This window comes from Coregonus lavaretus (assembly GCF_964263955.1).
Source record: "Coregonus lavaretus genome assembly, chromosome: 12".
NCBI lineage: Eukaryota > Metazoa > Chordata > Actinopteri > Salmoniformes > Salmonidae > Coregonus > Coregonus lavaretus.
In genome coordinates, this window is record NC_139999.1 from 33842680 (window position 1) to 33868108 (window position 25429).

Here is a 25429-nt window from a genome sequence, read left to right on the forward strand (position 1 = left end):
GAAACATGGGACCAACACTACATGTTGCGTTTATATTTTTGTTCAGTATATTTGTTTTACAGCACCCTAAACCATTCTGTGGATTTATTCAAGATACATTTGTTTTAAAGTGCAAAAGAGACATTTAATACTTTATCTTATTATGGGTCTATCATAATTCAGTTATGATAGTTGCGCCAAGGATTATTTTCCAACCGTGAAATAGGTTACGGAGGGCACTGAAATATCATCAACATTCACACAGTTTCTACTTTTTTAAACTGGGCTTGTTCTTTCCCCCAAATCATTTCCAGTTGGCTGGAAAATAACGGTTTTCACCTTGCACACCTAACAACCATGAAATGTCCTGTCACATATTTCCAAGCAGCTCACTGTGTTAACAAATTGTTTCTCTCTCTAACATCCCTCAGGCAAAGCTGTCAATCAGCACCACACATCATGTCTGAAAGAGTTGGAAGCTTAATGTTGGTTCCTGAGTTTGTATTGTAGCAGTCTTTTCTGTTTTCAAACAGACTGTTTCCCCTGGTTCCACCCTGGGCTATTGAACATCTCTTTAGGAAGATGAGAAACGACTGCCTGCTGAATATAATGTACAATTTTCATAAAGTCTGCTGCCTCAGTTTTGATGATGGCAATTTGCATATACTCCAGAATGTCATGAAGAGTGATCAGATGAATTGCAATTAATTGCAAAGTCCCTCTTTGCCATGAAAATTAACTTAATCCCCCAAAAACATTTCCACTGCATTTCAGCCCGGCCACAAAAGGACCAGCTGCCATCATGTCAGTGATTCTCTCGTTAACACAGGTGAGAGTGCTGACGAGGACAAGGCTGGAGATCACTCTGTCATGCTGATTGAGTTAGAATAACAGACTGGAAGCTTTAAAAGGAGGGTGGTGCTTGAAATCATTGTTCTTCCTCTGTTAACCATGGTTACCTGCAAGGAAACACGTGCCGTCATCATTGCTTTGCACAAAAAGGGCTTCACAGGCAAGGATATTGCTGCTAGTAAGATTGTACCTAAATCAACCATTTATCGGATCATCAAGAACTTCAAGGAGAGAGGTTCAATTGTTGTGAAGAAGGCGTCAGGGCGCCCAAGAAAGTCCAGCAAGCGCCAGGACCGTCTCCTAAAGTTGATTCAGCTGCGGGATCGGGGCACCACCAGTGCAGAGCTTGCTCAGGAATGGCAGCAGGCAGGTGTGAGTGCATCTGCACGCACAGTGAGGCGAAGACTTTTGGAGGATGCCCTGGTGTCAAGAAGGGCAGCAAAGAACCCACTTCTCTCCAGGAAAAACATCAGGGACAGACTGATATTCTGCAAAAGGTACAGGGATTGGACTGCTGAGGACTGGGGTAAAGTCATTTTCTCTGATGAATCCCCTTTCCGATTGTTTGGGGCATCCGGAAAACACCTTGTCCGGAGAAGAGAAGGTGAGCGCTACCATCAGTCCTGTGTCATGCCAATAGTAAAGCATCCTGAGACCATTCATGTGTGGGGTTTCTTCTCAGCCAAGGGAGTGGGCTCACTCACAATTGTGCCTAAGAACACAGCCATGAATAAAGAATGGTACCAACACATCCTCCGAGAGCAACTTCTCCCAACCATCCAAGAACAGTTTGATGACGAACAATGCTTTTTCCAGCATGATGGAGCACCTTGCCATAAGGCAAAAGTGATAACTAAGTGGCTCGGAGAACAAAACATCAACATTTTGGGTCCATGGCCAGGAAACTCCCCAGACCTTAATCCCATTGAGAACTTGTGGTCGATCCTCAAGAGGCGGGTGGACAAACAAAAACCCACAAATTCTGACAAACTCCAAGCATTGATTATGCAAGAATGGGCTAACATCAGTCAGGATGTGGCCCAGAAGTTAATTGACAGCATGCCAGGGCGGATTGCAGAGGTCTTGAATAAGAAGGGTCAACAATGCAAATATTGACTCTTTGCATAAACTTAATGTAATTGTCAATAAAAGCCTTTGACACTTATGGAATGTTTGTAATTATATTTCAGTATACCATAGTAACATCTGACAAAAATATCTCATAACACTGAAGCAGCGAACTTTGTGAAGACCAATACTTGTGTCATTCTCAAAACTTTTGACCACGACTGTAGTGTAATGGCTCCAGAGCTGAGCTGAGCTGAGCTAAGATGAGCTGTGTGAGAACGGGCTTCGGGAATTCAAAATGCTGTCAATGGTGCTTAAAACCCTATGAGGGGAACCTGACACTGGCAGTCTCACTGAAGATCCACGACGCTGGTGGGTACCCAGGAGAGAAACCTGAGTCTCCATCGGCTTTGTAGTGTTGTCACTGAGATCCAACTCTGCCTCGACTGAAGAACAAAGAATGGCCTATTTAACTGAACAAACCAGAACATCTGAGATGCTTCTTTCTGATCTTCATAAAACAGCTACTGTAAACAAATGGAATAAAGAGGAAATATTATTTGAAAGCAAAGTAATACTGACTAGCTACCGGATTGAAAGGTGGTATCACTAGCCAACAGAAAGGGAAGGCCTTGACCTCATGAGCATCCTGTATTTAGCATGCAGAATAAAAGCTTTTTCATGTGTCATACCATATGTATCAAAGGCGCTTTATATGGCGGCATCAAACAATACTGTGTTCTTTTGGTTTTCTCAACAGGGGTTCCTGGTCCAGGATTGACTGTAAGCTTAAATAAAATAAATATGGGATGGCGGGGGCAGAGCAGCTTGATGTTAAATAGGACTGGCAGCGCCCCTTTACCTGGTGCCCAGAAAGGTTCAGATGCCTTAATCCTTTGTTTGCGTTCTGTAATACAAGGTGAAGCTCTTTTACTGCTGCAGGCTTCAAAGTACTACTTGGAGACAGAATGTGAGCGGACTATTCTTTGCTGAGGCTTAGAGAATAGTTTGAGTCTTGGATTTGTCTGAGGTCAACAGCAAAGCCTATCATTGTGGCTTCATGTACTCCAGGAAAGGTCAAAACTATAAGAGGTCCCTGTGAAGTAGATTTGTCATAGGGCAGACATAACACAGGCCATGGGGGTGACACTCTGCACGGCAGATGTACTGTTAACTACACAGCACCACCACAGCAATGACAAAGACCATGTTTCCATGGTACAGAGGGTGTAATTTGGTCAGCCAAGCCCTTCCCGTGGATATATACAGTCTGTGACTTAGCGAAGGGAAGCTAGCCATTTGTATTTTGCAACTGGTGCAGTGATCTTGTGCAGGGGAGGGTTTCTGTCCCTGTGATGTTGAGCCGCCAGGCCCCAGCCCCAAGCGGCATCCTACAATCTGTGGTTAACCACTGTCCCAGCCCTTCCCTTTACCCAGGGGCCTCCCTCGCTCTCCATCAGCCTACATGGGCCTACACAGAGGTCTCCTATAACCAGCACCAGCCCTGGAGATGCCCGGCTCCTACTTCTAGAACACACACATTCCAACCCCTACTTCCAGGGACTCTAAGCTCTTCTCAGACCGAATGAAGGACTGTTTTCTTCCTTTCTTTCCATTATTTTCTCTCGTTCGCTCGTTTTCTCTCTCTCCACGTAGGCTATCCAGTGACAAAACAAGGGGAGCCAGGAGAAACGCCCCAGAAAAACCGGACACCGATCCGATTTTTTAAAACACTCTCGTGTTTTATAAACGCAACATGTAGTGTTGGTCCCATGTTTCATGAGCTGAAATAAAAGGGAGGACTTTTTAAAACACTCTCGTAAAAAATGGGCGACTGTGAACCGGCAGCTGCAATGGTGGATTTGACAGACGAGTTTGGAAAAATAGGTAACGCGCCAGAAGTGTTTCCTCACCTCTTTTTATGATTTTTATGGTTTCTTTTTTTTTAAAGTTCTGTATTAGGTGTAAACATCAATGTTTCATGGAATGTAAAGGAATCCATGACGTCAAACATTTATTGTTTGATTATTGGCTATGGCCCAATTCTTTGAGAGCAATCAAGTTATTAAAAAATTAGCTTGTTCGAGGTTATGAGTGGTGCCCTACTTGAAATTAAGTGTTTGTGGTTCACTTGTTCATGCGTTTGTATGGATAAGAAGCACTGACTACTTCCCAGTGTTGGGGGGAGCGTGAGGGGGAGGGAAGATGGAGGTAATTCAACTCCTCAAAATAAACAGGAGCTCTACTAATTAGATCTAGGCCATAAGCACAACCTTTAATTGGAGGGTACAATTTTCTTGGCTTTAACGCCGCTGTTTGATTAGGCAATGCAGCAATTACATACGGCAGGCGCACAGCATGTCTTCTCTACACGTGTTTCCATTTGTGGATGGATGTGTCTGCTCATTGGGGTGGCAACCTCAGAGAAAAACAGTACAGGTTTGAGCGCGTGGGGGGGAGGGCATGAGGGGAAGGGGCAGTGGTAGTAAACCACAGGGTCCGTCCTTCATCACTACTTCCACGCCCATAAGGAGCCACACCAAAGGGATACAAAACCCCTCTTTTGAGGGCTATACAAAGCCTTAAAATTAGGGGAAGAGGATGGGGAGATAGAGCTGAGACAGAAATAGCCTGATGAGGCAATTCTACCACAATTACATATGGGGGAGAGAAGCTAGTAACTGAACAACATTGTTCCTACAACAGAGCTGTCCTTTTGTCTATTTGTGTTACTTCATCTGAAAGTTAACTACCATACACTGTCTCAGTTTGATACAAGAGCAAATATTCCAAATCAGCACAGATACCTAACAGTAAGATCATCAATGATGGATGCACCCCACATTATGCATTACATTCGCATTCAGCAATCAGTACTCTAGTGCATTTATTTTGCAAACAAACATTGTGTCAAGAATGCGCCATCATTGTGAATTTGCTGCAATCTATATTGAGCTAATGTTCAATTATCATGCTTCTCTGCAGTGTATATCGATATCAAATGATTGTATCAATCCAATTCAGTTACTACTGCACATATAATGCAACTTTTCTGGCAAGCCAAAGTGATGATGCAGTATTACTGTTTCTCCCTGAAAGCTATTGGAGTCACAGGCTTCATTCATTATGCAGTTGAACATGCAGACAGATAGGACTATGTGTAGAGGAAGCAATGCACAAGGACTTGTTTATCCCTGAACAGTCTTCTCTGTATTGATGAAACTGTACGTCTGGCTGTAACTTGAATGTGTACAGTGAATAAGTCCACGAAAGAGAATTCACTCTGTATAGTACAGTATGACTGCTCCTCTGAACGTACAGGTAACTGCCAAAATAAAGGAAACACTTGAGTAAATGAGGGATAGAAAGTATATTGAAAGCAGGTGCTTCCACACAAGTGTGGTTCCTGAGTTAATTCAGCATTAACACCCCAGCATCCTTAGGGTCATGTATAAAAATGCCCTGTTGCCCATTATTTTGGCTACCATGGCTAGAAGAAGAGATCTCAGTGACTTTGAAAGAGGTGTCTTTAAGGAGCATAGGGGGTTTAAAGCATGTGGGGGACTTTTTTAATGTCCTGAATTTGTTCAAATGCTGATGAGAATGGCGCCGGAGAAGATGGCTGCTGTTTTACAGCCCTCTAACCAATTGTACTATTATGTGTGTTTTTCCACGTTATTTGTAATTTATTCTGTACATAAGGCCTCCTGTACCTCAGTTGGTAGAGCATGGCGCTTGCAATGCCAGGGTTGTGGGTTCGATTCCCACGGGGGGCCAGTATGGAAAATGTATGCACTCACTAACTGTAAGTCGCTCTGGATAAGAGCATCTGCTAAATGACTAAAATGTAAAATGTAATAATGTTTCTGCCATCGTCTCTTATAACCAAAAAGAGCTTCTGGATATCAGGACAGTGATTACTCACCTCGTATTGGATGAAGATTTTTTATTCAACAAGTCGGACGCGAAGGATATCCTACAGACACCCGACAAGGCCCAAATCCCCGTCATTCGCATTAGAAAGAGACGGAGATATCGTGGAAGTAGGTCGGGTGCCTTGTAAGGATCCGACGGCGAGCGAGTAAACTGCCTCTTCCATCAATCCTATTAGCCAATGTGCAATCATTTGAAAATAAATTAGATTACCTAAGATTATGGTAATCCTACCAACGGGACATTAAAAACTGTAATATATTATGTTTCACCGAGTCGTGGCTGAACGACGACATGGACAACATACAGCTAGCGGGCTATACGCTACATCGGCAGGATAGAACGGCTGACTCCGGTAAGTCAAGGGGTGGCGGTCTGTGTATATTTGTAAACAACAGCTGGTGCACAAAATCAAATACTAAGGAAGTCTCGAGGTTTTGCTCGCCTGAGGTAGAGTATCTTATGATAAGCTGTAGACCACACCAAGAGAGTTTTCATCTATATTTTTCATAGCTGTCTATTTACCACCACAAACCAATGCTGGCATTAAGATTGCACTGAATGAGCTGTATAAAGCCATAAGTGAACAGGAAAACGCTCATCCAGAGGCAGTGCTCCTAGTGGCCGGGGACTTTAATGCAGGGAAACTTAAATCAGTTCTACCTCATTTCTACCAGCATGTTAAATGTGCAACCAGAGGAAAAAAAACTCTAGACCACCTTTATTCCACACACAGAGACGCATACAAAGCTCTCCCTCTCCCTCCATTTGGCAAAACTGACCATAACTTTATCCTCCTGATTCCTGCTTATAAGCAAAAACTCAAACAGGAAGTACCAGTGAAGTGGTCTGATGAAGCGGATGCTAAACTACAGGACTGTTTTGCTAGCACAGACTGGAATATGTTCTGGGATTCATCTGACGGCATTGAGGAGTTCACCACATCAGTCACCGGCTTCAGTAATAAGTGCGTCGACGACGTCATCTCCAAAGTGACCATACGCATATATCCCAACCAGAAGCCATCGATTAGAGGAAACATCCGCACCGAGCTAGAGCTGCCGGTTTCAAGCAGTGGGACACTAATCTGGACGCTTGCAAGAAATCTCGCTACGCCCTCCGACCAACCATCAAACAGGCAAAGCGTCAATACAGTACTAAGATCGAATCCTACTACACCGGCTCTGATGCTCGTCGGATGTGGCAGGGCTTGCAAACTATCACGGATTACAAAGGGAAACCCAGCCGCAAGCTGCTCAGTGACGCAAGCCTACCAGACAAGCTAAATGCCTTCTATGTTCGCTTTGAGGAAAGCCACACTGACCATGCATGAGAACACCAGCTGTTCCGGACGACTGTGTGATCACGCTCTCCGTAGCCAATGTGAGTAAGACCTTTAAAAACAGGATAACGTTCACAAGATTCAGACAGACTACCAGGACACATACTCAGAGCATGCACTGACCAGCTGGCAAGTGTCTTCACTGACATTTTCAACCTCTCACTGACCCAGTCTGTAATACTTACATGTTTCAAGCAGACCACCATAGTCCCTAAGCCCAAGAACACCAAGGTAACCTGTAGCCATGAAATACTTTGAAAGTCATAGCTCACATCAACACAATCATCCCAGACACCCTGGAGCCACTCCAATTCGCCTACCGCCCCAACAGATCCACAGACGCAATTTCTATTGCACTCCACACTGCCCTTTCCCACATAGACAGGAATAACACCTACAGTGGGGAGAATAAGTATTTGATACACTGCCGATTTTGCAGGTTTTCCTACTTATAAAGCATGTAGAGGTCTGTAATTTTTTATCATAGGTACACTTCAACTGTGAGAGATGGAATCTAAAACAAAAATCCAGAAAGTCACATTGTATGATTTTAAGTAATTCATTTGCATTTTATTGTATGACATAAGTATTTGATACATCAGAAAAGCAGAACTTAATATTTGGTACAGAAACATTTGTTTGCAATTACAGAGATCATACGTTTCCTGTAGGTCTTGACCAGGTTTGCACACACTGCAGCAGGGATTTTGGCCCACTCCTCCATACAGATCTTCTCCAGATCCTTCAGGTTTCGGGGCTGTCGCTGGGCAATACGGACTTTCAGCTCCCTCCAAAGATTTTCTATTGGGTTCAGGTCTGGAGACTGGCTAGGCCACAGATCTCGCGATACATGGCCCCATCCATCCTCCCCTCAATACGGTGCAGTCGTCCTGTCCTCTTTGCAGAAAAGCATCCACAAAGAATGATGTTTCCACCTCCATGCTTCACGGTTGGGATGGTGTATTTGGGGTTGTACTCATCCTTCTTCTTCCTCCAAACACGGCGAGTGGAGTTTAGACCAAAAAGCTATATTTTTGTCTCATCAGACCACATGACCTTCTCCCATTCCTCCTCTGGATCATCCAGATGGTCATTGGCAAACTTCAGACGGGCCTGGACATGCGCTGGCTTGAGCAGGGGGACCTTGCGTGCGCTGCAGGATTTTAATCCATGACGGCGTAGTGTGTTACTAATGGTTTTCTTTGAGACTGTGGTCCCAGCTCTCTTCAGGTCATTGACCAGGTCCTGCCATGTAGTTCTGGGCTGATCCCTCACCTTCCTCATGATCATTGATGCCCCACGAGGTGAGATCTTGCATGGAGCCCCAGACCGAGGGTGATTGACCGTCATCTTCAACTTCTTCCATTTTCTAATAATTGCGCCAACAGTTGTTGCCTTGTCACCAAGCTGCTTGCCTATTGTCCTGTAGCCCATCCCAGCCTTGTGCAGGTCTACAATTTTATCCCTGATGTCCTTACACAGCTCTCTGGTCTTGGCCATTGTGGAGAGGTTGGAGTCTGTTTGATTGAGTGTGTGGACAGGTGTCTTTTATACAGGTAATGAGTTCAAACAGGTGCAGTTAATACAGGTAATGAGTGGAGAACAGGAGTGATTCTTAAAGAAAAACTAACAGGTCTGTGAGAGCCGGAATTCTTACTGTTTGGTAGGTGATCAAATACTTATGTCATGCAATAAAATGAAAATTAATTACTTAAAAATCATACAATGTGATTTTCTGGATTCTTGTTTTAGATTCCGTCTCTCACAGTTGAAGTGTACCTATGATAAAAATTACAGACCTCTACATGCTTTGTAAGTAGGAAAACCTGCAAAATCGGCAGTGTATCAAATACTTGTTCTCCCCACTGTATGTGAGAATACTGTTCATTGACTCCAGCTCAGCGTTCAACACAATAATGCCCTCCAAGATCATCACTAAGCTAAGGACCCTGGGACTGAACACCACCCTGAACACCTCCACAACCAGGTGGTGAGGGTAGGCAACAACACATCCGCCAAGCTGTCCCTCAACACTGGGGCCCCTCAGAGGTCGGCGCTTAGTCCCCTCCTGTTCTCTCTGTTCACCCACGATTGCATGGCCGCGCACGACTCCAACACCATCGTTAAGTTTGCCGACAACACCGCGGTGGTAGGCCTGATCACCGACGACGATGAGACAGCCTATAGGGAGGAGGTCAGAGACCTGGCAGTGTGGTGCTAGGAAAACAACCTCTCCCTCAACGTCAGCAAAACTAAGGAGCTGATCATGGACTACAGGAAAAGGAGGTCCGAGCATGCCCCCATTCACATTGACAGGGATGTAGTGGAGCGGGTCGAGAGCTCCTTGGTGTCCACATCACTAAGGATCTATCATGGCCCACACACACCAACATAGTCGTGAAGAGGGCACGACAATGCCTCTTCCTCCTCAGGAGATATTAAAAATAAAATACCTTATTTACGTAAGTATTCAGACCCTTTGCTATGAGACTCGAAATTGAGCTAAGGTGCATCCTGTTTCCATTGATCATCCTTGAGATGTTTCTACAACTTGATTGGAGTCCACCTGTGGTAAATTGGACATGATTTGGAAAGTCAAACACCTGTCTATATAAGGTCCCACAGTTGACAGTGCATGTCAGAGCAAAAACCAAGCCATGTGGTCGAAGGAATTGTCCGTAGAGCTCGGAGACAGGACTGTGTCGAGGCACAGATCTGGGGAAGGGTACCAAAATATTTCTGCAGCATTGAACGTCCCCAAGAACACAGTGGCCTCCATCATTCTTAAATGGAAGAAGTATCTTTTTTTTTTTATACATGTGCAAAAATGTCTAAAAACCTGTTTTTGCTTTGTCATTATGGGGTTCTGTGTGTAGATTGATGAGGGAAAAAAACAATTGAATCAATTTTAGAATAAGGCTGTAATGTAACAAAATGTGGAAAAAGTCAAGGGGTCTGAATACTTTCCGAATGCAGTGTATATACCTCAATTACCTCGTACCCCTGCACATCTACTTGGTACAGGTACCTTGTTATCGTTACTCATTGTGTATTTATTATTACGTGTTTTACTTTCCTATGATTTCTCTATTTTCTCTCTGCATTGTTGGATTGTTGGAAAGGGCTCGTAGGTTAGCATTTCACTGTTAGTCTACACCTGTTGTTTACGAAGCATGTAACGAATAACATTTGATTTGAGCCGGCCAGGGGAAACAGAATGAAAATAAGTAGTTAGCCCAGACCAGGCCAGGCCCAGGTTAGAGAGAGGACCTACTTTACAACTCCATGTTTTAACTCCACTCAAGTCATAAAATCGCACTTATCCGAGATGTTTTTATCTTCCTCTGTGGTTCCCTACAGAAAATTAGCAAAATGGCCCACAGCTGCAGCGTGGAAATGCAGCACAAGGCACCATATTGGTCAGGAATTTCAACCAAGGCTTTATAGAGAGTTAATGCAATTAACATATTTTCCTTCACAACGGCAAGAATCGTGGATTCTGAAAGTTTCTAGTGTGAGTGTACAGAATGTGTCTATCTCAATACAATATATATATACCAGTAATAAAGACACAACAAACATCAGAGGGTACGTCATTTCCCTACGCTCAACCTTTGCTTCCTAGAAGTCGTTCCAGGACACTGCCAATGCACCGATGCAGGGGTTTTATGCACGGCAGCCATTTTGGAAGCTTGGATAATGACTCCTCCAGGCAATTAAGTTGAACCGAATTGATTAACCTCCCGCGGCTGCATTAATGTCTCTTCATTACCACTGAGGATCTGAGCAGGAGCCCCTATTAGATTGGTCGGGAAAGGGGTGGGGGGAGAGGGTGAGGGATGAGACAGGGGTAAGGAACGGGTGTGGGCAAGGTAGAATAACAAGCTAGCTAGAATTTATCATAGAGAGAGAGACAGTCAGTGCCTTCAGAAAGTATTCACACACCATGAATTCTTCTACATTTTGTGGTGTTACATCCTGATTTAAAAATTGATTAAAATGAGATTTTGTGTCACTGGCCTACACACAATACCCCATAATGTCAAAGTGGAATTATGTTTTTAATTTTTTTACAACTTAATAAAAAAATTATTGAGTCAACCCCTTTGTTATGGCAAGCCTAAATAGGTTCAGGAGTAAACATTTGCTTAACAAGTCACATAATAAGTTGCATGGACTCACTCTGTGTGCAATAATAGTGTTTCAACATGATTTTTTAATGACTACTTCATCTCTGTACCCCACACATACAATTATCTGTAAGTTCCCTCAGCCGAGCAGTGAATTTCAAACACAGATTCAACCACAAACACCAGGGAGGTTTTGCAATGCCTCGTAAAGAAGGGCACCTATTGGTAGATGGGTAAAAAAAAAAGCAGACATTGAATGGTGAAGTTATTAACTACACTTTGGATATTGTATCAATACATCCAGTCACTACAAAGATACAGGTGTCCTTCCTAACTCAGTTGCCGAAGAGGAAGGAAACTGCTCAGGGATTTCACAATGAGGCCAATGGTGACTTTATAACAGTTTAATGGCTGTGATAGGAGAAAACTGAGGATGGATCAACAACATTGTAGTTACTCCACAATACTAACCTAAATGACAGAGTGAAAAGAAGGAAGCCTGTACAGAATATAAATATTCCAAAACATGCACCCTGTTTGCAATAAGGCACAAAGTAAAACTGCAAAAAATGTGGCAAAGAAATTAACTTTATGTCCTGAATACAAACCGTCTAACACAACAAATTACTGAGTACCACATTCCATATGTTCAAGCATGGTGATGACTGCATCATGTTATAAGTATTAGGGCTGACCCCAATTAGTCGACTAGTCGATTGTTTGGTCGTTTGGCTGTTGGTCGACCGAGATTGTTTTAGTCGAGCAGTAACAAATATATATACAGTACCAGACAAAAGTTTGGACACACCTACTCATTCCAGGGTTTTTCTTTATTTTTACTATTTTCTACATTGTAGAATAATAGTGAAGACATCAAAACTATGAAATAACAAATATGGAATAATGTAGTAACCAAATCTTAAATATATTTTATATTCTTCAAAGTAGCCACCCTTTGCCTTGATGACAGCTTTGCACACTCTTGGCATTCTCTCAACCAGCTTCATGAGGAATGCTTTTCCAACAGTCTTGAAGGAGTTCCCACATATGCTGAGCATTTGTTGGCTGCTTTTCCTTCACTCTGCGGTCCAAATCATCCCAAACCATCTCAATTGGGTTGAGGTCGGGTGATTGTGGAGGCCAGATCATCTGATGCTGCACTCCATCACTCTCCTTCTTGGTCAAATAGCCCTTACACAGCCTGGAGGTGTGTTTTGGGTCATTGTCCTGTTGAAAAACAAATGATAGTCCCACTAAGCGCAAACCAGATGGGATGGCGTATCGCTGCAGAATGCTGTGGTAGCCATGCTGGCTAAGTGTGCCTTGAATTCTAAATAAATCACTGACAGTGTCACCAGCAAAGCACCCCCACACTATCACACCTCCTCCTCCATGCTTCACGGTGGGAACCACACATGCAGAGATCTTCCGTTCACCTACTCTGCGTCTCACAAAGACACGGCGGTTAGAACCAAAATTCTCAAATTTGGACTCATCAGACCAAAGGACAGATTTCCACCGGTATAATGTCCATTGCTCATGTTTCTTGGACCAAGCAAGTCTCTTCTTCTTATTGGTGTCCTTTAGTAGTGGTTTCTTTGCAGCATGAAGGCCTGATTCACGCAGTCTCCTCTGAACAGTTGATGTTCAGATGTGCCTGTTACTTGAACTCTGTGAAGCATTTATTTGGGCTGCAATCTGAGGTCCAGTTAACTCTAATGAACTTATCCTCTGCAGCAGAGGTAACTCTGGGTCTTCCTTTCCTGTGGCGGTTCATGGCGCTTGATGGTTTTTGATACTGCACTTGAAGTTCTAGACATTTTCCGGATTGACTGACCTTCATGTCTTAAAGTAATGATTGACTGTCTCTTTGCTTATTTGAGCTGTTCTTGTCATAATATGGACTTGGTCTTTTACCAAATAGGGCTATCTTCTGTATACCACCCCTACCTTGTCACAACACAACTGATTGGCTCAAACGCATTAAGAAGGAAAGACATTCCACAAATTAACTTTTAACAAGGCACACCTGTTAATTGAAATGCATTCCAGGTGACTACCTCATGAAGCTGGTTGAGAGAATGCCCAGAGTGTGCAAATCTGTCATCAAGGCAAAGGGTGGCTACTTTGAAGAATCTCAAATATAACATATATTTTGATTTGTTTAACACTTTTTTGGTTATTACATGATTTCATATGTGTTATTTCATAGTTCTGATGTCTTCACTATTATTCTACAATGTTGAAAATAGTAAAAAAAATAAAGAAAAACCGTGGAATGAGTAGGTGTGTCCAAACTTTTGGCTGGTACTGTATATATATTTGCTCCCATCTCAGTGAACTAATCCATTGTGGAGGCCGAAACTAAAAGCCAATTTATGCTTGATCCGATAATTGTGGTTGGAGGCTTCATATGGAGGGTGTGACGCAATTGTGGAGCCTCCAGAGGTATGCAGAGGCCAAAATCGAGCTCCGTACCGCATCGCCATGCGCCTTCCAAATGTTGTAACAATGCAGAGGGCTCTGTATAACTCCGCATTGACATGATTGGTTGACGCTAGGTGGGGGCAGTACATCCTGTAGAAAACACAAACTCACATCCTTGACAACAGCTCTGCACTGCTCCACGAAGCGCAAGAAGTATGAATACCTTGACTTCTGCTGAGGCTGTATCACCGTAAATGCTGCATGGCCAATGCAGTCCACAGATTGACCATGCACCCATATGCACAATGCACTTCTCTCTCCAGAATGCGCTTTCTCCCGCCAATTTGTGCACACTCAATATCCAAGATGGCGAAGTAGTGCAGTTCTGTTTTTGTCGTGTGTCTGTAAATAGCCTGTAAATACCTTGTTTTTTTGTATTTTTCGTACATATTTCTCTATCAGACTTTTCATCCTTCTACAAAATATACTTTCCTGCAACCCGCCTCACTCAATGTGGAACGGATTCTATTATTGACTTAACTTTTATATAGAATCTCCAGTTGAAACTAGCTAGCCAGCTAACTAGCTACTTGTTATTAGCCACAGTTAGCGGTATTTCACCCAGAACATTGGATTTTTTTCTGCGGGATTAATTTAATCACTGGATATTAATCACCGGATATTCGGCCAGTCTGCACAGCGCGTTATCGACCCAGAACATATCAGTTTTTCTGCCGGAATCACTGAATCACTGGACCTTTAACTCCGGATTCATCGCTACCAGCTAGCTTCAACTAAATGGACGCTGTGGTCTGGCTAATCATCCTGAGCTAGGCCCATCTCCCGGCTATCTACCTCTCTGTCAACCGGACGGGACCACCTAGTGTTGACACGGAGCCCCGCCGATCCTACACGACTGGTCTGCCGACGAAATCGTCTGATGTGGTTACGACGACGTCGACCACGAAGATTCCATCTGCTAGCCCCGGCCCGCTAGCACACGCTAGCCGTGGCCTCTTACCTGCTAGTGCTTTAGCAGCCTCCGAACTATCCTATTGCTGTTCACCGGACCTTATGATAACTCAGCTATACAGCTGATGTCTGCTGGACTGCTCCTTTTTACGGTACTACATCCTGTTTATGTTTAGCCTCAGCCCAAACATGGTTAGCTTATTGTTGTTTCGGTTATTTCTAATTGTACTATTTCACTGTAGATCCCCCAGCCCAGCTAAATCTGCCTTAGATAGCTCCTTTGTCCCACCCCCCATACACGCAGAGACTGACTCAATTGGTGCCTCTAGTGATACTATCTCTTTCATTGTTACCCAACGCTTAGGTTTACCCCCACTTTACTCATATCCTTCCATATCCTTGTCTGTACATAATGCCCTGAATCTTTTCTACAACACCCGGAAATCTGCCCCCTTTTTCTATGTACCCAACGCACTAGAAGACCAGTTCTTAAAGCCTTTAGCCGTATCCTTATTCTAGTCCTCCTCTGTTCCTCTGGTGATGTAGAGGCTAACCCAGGCCCTGCAGCCCTCAGTATCACTCCTACTCCCCAGGCGCTATCATTTGCTGACTTCTGTAATCGCAAAAGTCTTGGTTTCTTGCACGTAAACATCAGAAGTCTACTTCCTAAATGACCTAAATTGGGATATGCTTAATACCCCGGCCATCCTACAATCCAAACTAGATGCCCTCAACCTCACGCAAATTATCAACGAACCTACCAGGTACAACCCTAAATCCGTAAACATGGGTACCCTCATAGATATCATCCTGACTAACATACCCTCTAAATACACCTCAGCTGTCTTCAACCAGGATCTCAGCGATCACTGCCTTATTGCCTGCGTCCGTAACGGGTCCGCGGTCAAACGACCACCCCTCATCACTGTCAAACGCTCCCTAAAACACTTTAGCGAGCAGGCCTTCCTAATTGACCTGGCCCAGGTATCCTGGATGGATATAGATCTCATTCCGTCAGTAGAGGATGCCTGGTTGTTCCTTAAAAGTAATTTCCTCTCAATCTTAAATAAACATGCCCCATTCAAAAAATACAGAACTAAGAACCGATATAGCCCCTGGTTCTCTTCAGACTTGACTGCCCTTGACCAGCACAAAAACATCCTGTGGCGTACTGCATTAGCATCAAATAGCCCCCGCGATATGCAACTTTTCAGGGAAGTTAGGAACCAATATACACAAGCAGTCAGGAAATCAAAGGCAAACTTTTTCAAACAGAAATTTGCATCCTGTAGCACTAACTCCAAAAAGTTTTGGGACACTGTAAAGTCCATGGAGAATAAGAGCACTTCCTCCCAGTTGCCCACTGCACTGAGGCTAGGAAACACTATCACCACCGATAAATCTACAATAATCGAGAATTTCAACAAGCATTTTGCTACAGCTGGCCATACTTTCCATCTGGCTACCACTACCCCGGCCACCAACTCTGCACCCTCCGCTGAAACTTGCCCATGCCCCCTCCGCTTCTCCTTCACACAAATTCAGACAGCTGACGTTTTGAAAGAGCTGCAAAATCTGGACCCCTACAAATCAGCTGGGCTAGACAATCTGGACCCTTTCTTTCTAAAACTAGCCGCCGAAATTGTCGCAACCCCTATTACTAGTCTGTTCAACCTCTCTTTCATAACGTCTGAGATCCCCAGAGATTGGAAAGCTGCCGCGGTCATCCCCCTCTTCAAAGGGGGTGACACTCTAGATCCAAACTGCTACAGACCTATATCCATCCTGCCCTGCCTTTCGAAAGTATTTGAAAGCCAAGTTAACAAACAGATCACCGACCATTTCGAATACCACCGTACCTTCTCCGCTATGCAATCCGGTTTCCGAGCTGGTCATGGGTGCACTTCAGCCACGCTCAAGGTCCTAAACGATATTATAACCGCGATTGATAATAGACAGTACTGTGCAGCCGTCTTCATCGACCTGGCCAAGGCTTTCGACTCTGTCAACCACCGCATTCTTATTGGCAGACTAAATAGCCTTGGTTTCTCAAATGACTGCCTCGCCTGGTTCACCAACTACTTCTCAGATATAGTTCAGTGTGTCAAATCGGAGGGCCTGTTGTCTGGACCTATGGCAGTCTCTATGGGGGTGCCACAGGGTTCAATTCTTGGGCCGACACTTTTCTCAGTGTATATCAATGATGTCGCTCTTGCTGCTGGTGACTCTCAGATCCACCTCTACGCAGACGACACCATTTTGTATACATCTGGCCCTTCATTGGACACTGTGTTAACAAACCTCCAAACGAGCTTCAATGCCATACAACACTCCTTCAGTAGCCTCCAACTGCTCTTAAACACTAGTAAAACTAAATGCATGCTTTTCAATCGAACGCTGCTGGCACCCGCCCACCCGACTAGAATCACCACTCTTGACGGGTCTGACCTAGAGTATGTGGACAACTACAAATACCTAGGTGTCTGGTTAGACTGTAAACTCTCCTTCCAGACTCACATAAAGAATCTCCAATCCAAAGTTAAATCTAGAATCGGCTTCCTATTTCGCAACAAAGCCTCCTTCACTCATGCTGCCAAACATGCCCTCGTAAAACTGACTATCCTACCGATCCTTGACTTCGGCGATGTCATTTACAAAATAGCCTCCAACACTCTACTCAGCAAATTGGATGTAGTCTATCACAGTGCCATCCGTTTTGTCTCCAAAGCCCCATACGCTACCCACCACTGTGACCTGTACGCTCTTGTTGGCTGGTCCTCACTACATGTTCGTCGTCAAACCCACTGGCTCCAGGCCATCTATAAATCACTGCTATCCCCGCCTTATCTTAGCTCATTGGTCACCATAGCAGCACCCACCCGTAGTCTGCGCTCCAGCAGGTATATCTCACTGGTCATTCCCAAAGCCAACACCTCCTTTGGCCGCCATTCCTTCCAGTTCTCTGCTGCCAATGACTGGAACGAATTGCAAAAATCTCTGAAGCTGGAGACTCTTATCTCCATCACTAACTTTAAGCATCAGTTGTCAGAGCACCTTACCGATCACTGCACCTGTACACAGCCCATCTGAAATTAGCCCACCCAACTACCTCATCCCTATATTGTTATTTATTTTGCTCTTTTGCACCCCAGTATCTCTATTTGCACATAATCTCTTGCACATCTAGCATTCCAGTGTTAATACTATTGTAATTATTTTGCATTATAGCCTATTTATTGCCTTACCTCCATAACTTGCTACATTTGCACACACTGTATATATATTTTCTGTTGTATTTTTGACTTTATGTTTTTTACCCCATATGTAACTCTGTGTTGTTTTTATCGCACTGCTTTGCTTTATCTTGGCCAGGTCGCAGTTGTAAATGAGAACTTGTTCTCAACTGGCTTACCTGGTTAAATAAAGGTGAGAAAAAAATAAAAGAAAAAAAAATTCATTGCTTCATTACTTCATTGTGTGAATTGTTTGACTTTGATTGTTAGTGTATATCAATTCCCATGACAAATATCACCAGTAGTACATTTACCGTTAATTCCTATCATTTCTAATCTACAATGTTTGTTACTTTGGTTACGGTAATTTCTGTTAATGCATTCAATATTATTATTCCAGTCTTCCCGTTATCATTGTTGGAGTGGACACATTGCTTGCAGAGTGCACAACCTATGCTACACTTGTGAGAAACACATTTTGGTTTATTTCATTCCTTTTATTTCATTTTGTCAATTTAGTCATTGTCTTTTGTTTGGAGCACTCCTGTCAATGTTGAGTTAGGATGAGCACGCATAGTAGGCCTATAGGCTACCTGGCCTGCAGGTAAATGTAGACATATAAATGTGTTCATTTGGGGATCTGATAGTATTTCTGATAGGCTTAACACACCACCACTAATGACCTATGGAGCTTCTCAAAGTAATGTTTTCTTCATCTCAAACAGCAAGCAAACAAAGTCTGGTTAAGAATTACAATAGTTACTCAATGTATTTGAATTTTTCCAGCTCTCTCCCTTTCGATAACCACTCAGCGTGAAAGGGAAAAATGTAATGCTCTGAGCCAGTGGAAACGTCATAAAATAGGCCTACCTGATTACTTCTTATCAGTGCTAGACTTGGACTGAAATAGGTTCCTGTACTCATTTTGGGTGCTGGTACTGTTTATATTTAGGTGCAGGAGCTCCACAATACTTCTGAGCTAATATTGTATAAGAGGAACAGGAGCTCAAGCAGTAGAACATTTGAGGTGCCGGTACTCAGCTCCGGTGAGCTCCTGCTCAAGTCAAGCACTGCTTCTTATCCCTTGCGCAAATAGCCTACAGCTGTGTCTGTCCCGAGCTCACTGGCACAGGAAACTCTGAGTGCCCAGAATATTTTATACAATGTTGCAAGTTCGCTAGCTCAAGCTTCAGGCTGGACCCAAGTTAATAGTTGATACAATGTTTCAAGTTTGTTGCCGACAGGCCATGTGTAGCCAATGTGATTTATAGGATATTAATTTTTATCAGGAAATGTTCTACCTGCAGGCTGCAATGTTTTTATTTGTTGGCTTTATGTAGGCTATTTTTACATAGTTGGCAATGGCAATAGAAGTTACCTTTTAGGTTTGTATCATTTTAATTTAGATTTGGATAGAATTTTGATTAATAACCACATTACAATGATTTTGAGATATGAAGACTGTTTCACAAAAATTAAACCGTTTCACAAAAAGATGCATATGAAAACCATAACTGGTACGCAGATCGCTAGAAACTGTAAGATAAATTGGCATTCCACTGAGAAATGATGCCGACTCCTCGTGTAGCCTATTACCGGCAACTTCAGGAGAGTAATTGCAGAATCTGCGAAAGCCAGCAGGAGCGGGAGGAGAATAGTTGGGTCAGGTTAAGGTTTTTTTCTTCTGGTTATCTAGATCTCTGGCGCCCTCGAGGCTTTTGTCATATTTTATCAAACCGTAAGCTCAATTCATATAGTTGATGGCAAAGCAAAAACTGGTTTTTAGAATTTTTTTGGCAAATGTATAAAAAATGGAAATCTCACATTTACATAAGTATTCAGACCCTTTGCTATGAGACTCGAAAATTGAGCTCAGGTGCATCCTGTTTCCATTGATCATCCTTGAGATTTTATTACAACTTCATTGGAGTCCACCTGTGGTAAATTCAATTGATTGGACATGATTTGGAAAGGCACACACCTGTCTATATAAGGTCCCACAGTTGACAGTGCATGTCAGAGCAAAATACCAAGCCATGAGGTCGAAGGAATTGTCCGTAGAGCTCCAAGACAGGATTATGCCCAGGCACAGATCTGGGGAAGTGTACCAAAAAAATTCTGCAGCATTGAAGGTCCCCAAGAACACAGTGGCTGTCACGGTTTCGGCTGAGGCTGCTCCTTCTCCTTGTTCGGGCAGGCTTCGGCGGTCGTCGTCTCCGGAGTACTAGCTGCCACCGTTCTATGTTTCTATGTTTGATTGGTTTTGTCTGTTTTGTTACACCTGTTCCTTGTTAGTGTTCATTATGCGTCCTATTTAGTTCTCTTGTGTTTGGTCAGGTGTTGTGTGTAATTGTTCGATGTCACGTGTTGTGTTAGTTCGTTGTTCTGTTCTCTCTATTTAGTTTTGTTAGAGAGAGTCCCGCACTTTGTGCGCATTTATTTTGTACTTACCATTGTGCGTAAGTTCGCCTGTGGCCTGTTGCCGTGGTTGGCTTGTTCCTTGGACTTCACTAAAGACATCTGTTCGAACCTCTGTGTGTCCTGCGTGTGATTCTACGTTACCTCTACACTCAACCCTGACAGTGGCCTCCATCATTCTTAAATGGAAGAAGTTTGGAACCACCAAGACTCTTACTAGAGCTGGCCGCCCAGCCAAACTGAGAAATCGGGGGAGAAGGGCCTTGGTCAGGGAGGTGACCAAGAACCTGATGGTCACTCTGACAGAGCTCCAGAGTTCCTCTGTGTAGATGGGAGAACCTTCCAGAAGGACAACCATCCCTGCAGCACTCCACCAATCAGGCCTTTATGGTAGAATGGCTAGACGGAAGCCACTCCTCAGTAAAAGGTACATGACAGCCCGCTTGGAGTTTGCCAAAAGGCACCTAAAGGACTCTCAGACCATGAGAAACAAGATTCTCTGGTCTGATGAAACCAAGATTGAACTCTTTGGCCTGAATGCCAAGCGTCACGTCTGGAAGAAACCTGGCACCATCCCTACGGTGAAGCATGGTGGTGGCAGCATCATGCTGTGGGGAGGATTTTCAGCGGCAGGGACTGGGAGACTAGTCAGGATTGAGGGAAAGATGAACGGAGCAAAGTACCAAGAGATCCTTGATGAAAACCTGCTCCAGAGCGCTCAGGACCTCAGACTGGGGCGAAGGTTCACCTTCCAACAGGACAACGACCCTAAGCACACAGCCAAGACAACGCAGGAGTGGCTTTGGAACAAGTCTCTGAATGTCCTTGAGTGGCCCAGCCAGAGCCAAGACTTGAACCCAATTGAACATCTCTGGAGAGACCTGAAAATAGCTGTGCAGCGATGCTCCCCATCCAACATGACAGAGCTTGAGAGGATCTGCAGAGAAGAATGGGAGAAACTCCCCAAATGCAGGTGTGCCAAGCTTGTAGCGTCATATTCATTTGCATATATTTCTAAAAACCTGTTTTTGCTTTGTCATTATTGGGTATTGTGTGTAGAGCAGGGCTCTCCAACCATGTTCCTATAGAGCTACCCTCCTGTAGGCTTTCACTCCAACCCCAGTTGTAACTAACCTGATTCAGCTTATCAACCAGCTAATTATTCGATTCAGGTGCGCTAGATTAGGGTTGGAGTGAAAACCTACAGGACGGTAGCTCTCCAGGAACAGGGTTGGAGAGCCCTGGTGTAGATTAATGAGGGGAAAAAAAACAATTTAATGCATTTTAGAATAAGGCTGTAACATAAGAACATTTGGAAAAAGTCAAGGGGTCTCAATACTGTCCGAATGCACTGTACACACAGCACATAAGCACACGTACATGTATAGAGCAGACAAAAGCGTCTGCTTCCGAGCCAAATTCACTCACTTAATCCCCTACACAGCTTTGCAATATCTGGCCTCTCTACTGCAGAGCCAAATGCTCATGAAAATCAGCCTGGAGTAGACACTCACACTGCACATGCCCAATGGCAGTAGCCTAAACTCATCTTCGCACTCAAATGTAAGACTGCCTTATCCTCTTCTTGGACTTTTTCCATTGCCGACTAATGCTTTTTCAGACCCGGCTTTTGGGTGGGTGTGGTAGGCATGGCATCCTTCTATGTGCAACCCTCTCTCCCTTCTCCTCCAGGCTCAGTTTTCCCCTCTTTCTCTGTCACTAATCCCTGCTGTAGGGCTCTGTCTATCAGTCCGTCTGTCAGTCTGTCTGTCTGCCTGCCTGCTCTGTTCGCCTGCCTGCTCTGTCAGCCTGCCTGCTCTGTCAGCCTGCATGCTCTGCCAGCCTGTTTATCATGTATCCCTGGCCATTATCATCTGGTTTATGGGCACTTCCTTTTAAGGAACGCCTGTTGAATTTAGATCAATACAGTTCAACCCAGGAAGGGATAAATATTTCCCCTGCACGGAATAAATGTTTGTCATATGCTGATAGATGAAGTAGCCATGAAGTAGCCGTGTTCTTGCATGATATGGAGTAGATTTGCCAATCGCGGCAGTTAGCCTAGCGGTTAGAGAGGCGAGCCAGCAGCCAGTTCGAATCCAGGGTTCGAAAGGAAAAATCTGGCGGGAAGTGGGCTGGCAACCGGAGGGTGGCTGGTATCAAATCCTAGATGCTATTGCCTACCTACCACTGTGACCTTGTGCCCTTGAGCAAGGCACTTAACCCCCCACAACAACAGCTCCCCGGGCGCCAGTGTGGCAGCCCCCCGCACCTCTCCAAAACTTGTATACAGTATGTACTGTATATCTATGTGTATGTATGTGTGTCTTTTGGAGTGGTTGTGTTAAAAGCAGAAGTCAAATTTCAGTTGGACCTTCATCAATCATAATACTATGTGAAGATTACTTTAGGGGGTATTATTTCATTGGCGAGATATCTGATTCCCTTTCAATTGCCAATTATTTTTCAAATCTCGATTTCTTCAAACAGTCACCTGTCAAGTGGAATACTGTGGTGTATCTAAAAGGAAGGAAACGTGACAGCTTCTCATCACAGGTCCAGAGGTTCAAACAGACAGACAGAAATACAGACCACTTCACAGTGAGAGATGAATCACAGTCAGCCCCTCTCTCTCTCTCTCTCTCTCTCTCATCCTTCCTTACCATTGATTTTCTCTCCTTCCTGAGTATCATCATTACATTGTCAGCATGCTACACAGGACTGAAGCTTCAAGGAAGCCAAGGCCCCGGCGCACCAGACATGCCCTTTCACAACACCAGCCGTCAATCACAGCCGTATCCAGGCACCAGCTGACATGGAGAACCAAGGAAAATAGGTTGCATGGTGTCTCCATGGCAACATGGGCGTGCACCTATCCCTTGGGAGCAGCTGATTGGGGAGAGCAGGGTGGGGGGATCCAGATAGGTGGGGAAGTGGGATTAGAATGTATGTGTAGGTTCACTCCTTGTGACATGACATGAATGTTATTTTCTCTTTCTGTCTCTGGGTCAGTAGCAAGTGGATCAAATAATGTCAACATAAAACATAATCTTGTTTAATTCCTTTGTATTATTGCTGCTCTGAAACACTTCCCTTAGCAGAGTCAGTAAATAAAATGGCTATATCTCCCTAGCAGTAACCCAGGCTTAACATCCTTGGGAACGATACAGCGCTGTCTTGGAGCAGCTAACTCTATGCACAATATATGTAATATTCTTAAATCTGTTTTACCTAATTACTACCAGCATGTCACGTGCAACCAGAGGAAAAAAAACTCTAGACCACCTTTACTCCAAACACAGAGACGCATAGCAAAGCTCTCCCTCGCCCTCCATTTGGCAAATCTGACCATATTTATATCCTCCTGATTCCTGCTTACAAGCAAAAACTAAAGCAGGAAGAACCAGTGACTCGCTCAATAAAGAAGTGGTCAGATGACGCGGATACTTCGCTACAGGACTGATTTGCTAGCACAGACTGGAATATGTTCCGGGATTCACTTCATTGAGGAGTATACCACCTCAGTCACCGGCTTCATCAATAAGTGCATCAACGACGTCATCCCCACAGTGACCGTATGTACATATCCCAACCAGAAGCAATAGATCACAGGCAACATCTGCACCGAGCTAAAGGCTAGAGCTGCCGGTTTCAAGGAGTGGGACACTAATCCGGACGCTTATAAGAAATCCCGCTATGCCCTCAGACGAACCATCAAACAGACAAAGCGTCAATATAGGACTAAGATCGAATCCTACTACACCGGCTCTGACGCTCGTCGGATGTGGCAGGGCTTGCAAACTATTAAGGACTACAAAGGGAAACCCAGCCGCGAGCTGCCCAGTGACGCTTGCCTACCAGACGAGCTAAATGCCTTTTATGCTCGCTTCGAGGCAAGCAACGCTGAAGCATGCATGAGAGCACCAGCTGTTCCGGAAGACTGTGTGATCACGCTCTCCGTAGCCGAAGTGAGCAAGACCTTTAAACAGGTCAACATTCACAAGGCCGCGGGGCCAGATGGATTACCAGGACGTGTACTCAGAGCATGCGCGGACCAACTGGCAAGTGTCTTCACTGACATTTTCAACCTCTCCCTGACCGAGTCTGTAATACCTACATGTTTCAAGCAGACCACCATAGTCCCTGTGCCAAAGAAAGCGAAGGTAACCTGCCTAAATGACTACCGCCCCGTAGCACTCACATCGGTAGCCATTATGTGCTTTGAAAGGATGGTCATGGCTCACATCAACACCATCATCCGGGAAACCCTAGACCTTCTCCAATTCGCATACCGCCCCAACAGATCCACAGATTACGCAATCTCAATCACACTCCACACTGCCCTTTCCCACCTGGACAAAAGGAACACCTAATTTATGTGAGAATGCTGTTCATTGACTACAGCTCAGCGTTCAACACCATAGTGCCCCCAAAGCTCATCACTAAGCTAAGGACCCTGGGGCTAAACACCTCCCTCTGCAACTAGATCCTGGACTGCCTGACTTGCTGAACCAAGGTGGTAAGGGTAGGCAACAACACATCTGCCACGCTGATCCTCAACACTGGGGCCCCTCGGGTGCATGCTTAGTCCCCTCCTGTACTCCCTGTTCACCCACGACTGCGTGGCCAAGCACGACTCCAACACCATCATTACGTTTTCTGACGACACAACAGTGGTAGGCCTGATCACCGACAACGATGAGACAGCCTATAGGGAGGAGGTCAGAGACCTGGCAGTGTGGTGCCGGGACAACAACCTCTCCCTCAATGTGAGCAAGACAAAGGAGCTGATCGTGGACTACAGGAAAAGGAGGGCCGAACAGGCCCCCATTAACATCGACAGGGCTGTAGTGGAGCGGGTCGAGAGTTTCCAGTTCCTTGATGCTCACATCACCAACGAACTATCATGGTCCAAACACACCAAGACAGTCGTGAAGAGGGCACGACAACACCTTTTCCTCCTCAGGAGACTGAAAAGATTTGGCATGGGTCCCCAGATCCTCAAAACGTTCTACAGCTGCACCATCGTGAGCATTCTGACTGGTTGCATCATCACCTGGTATAGCAACTGCTCG

The 25429-nt window shown here is 44.5% G+C and overlaps 1 protein-coding gene across 2 annotated transcripts in view; it reads right to left on the reverse strand.

Moving 5' to 3' along the window:
- The window catches only part of LOC311138083 (SLIT-ROBO Rho GTPase-activating protein 3), a gene marked incomplete at both ends in the record, with an annotated part of 109955 nt that overhangs the window by 65953 nt on the left and 18573 nt on the right, over positions 1-25429 (reverse strand). The window lies entirely within an intron of this gene.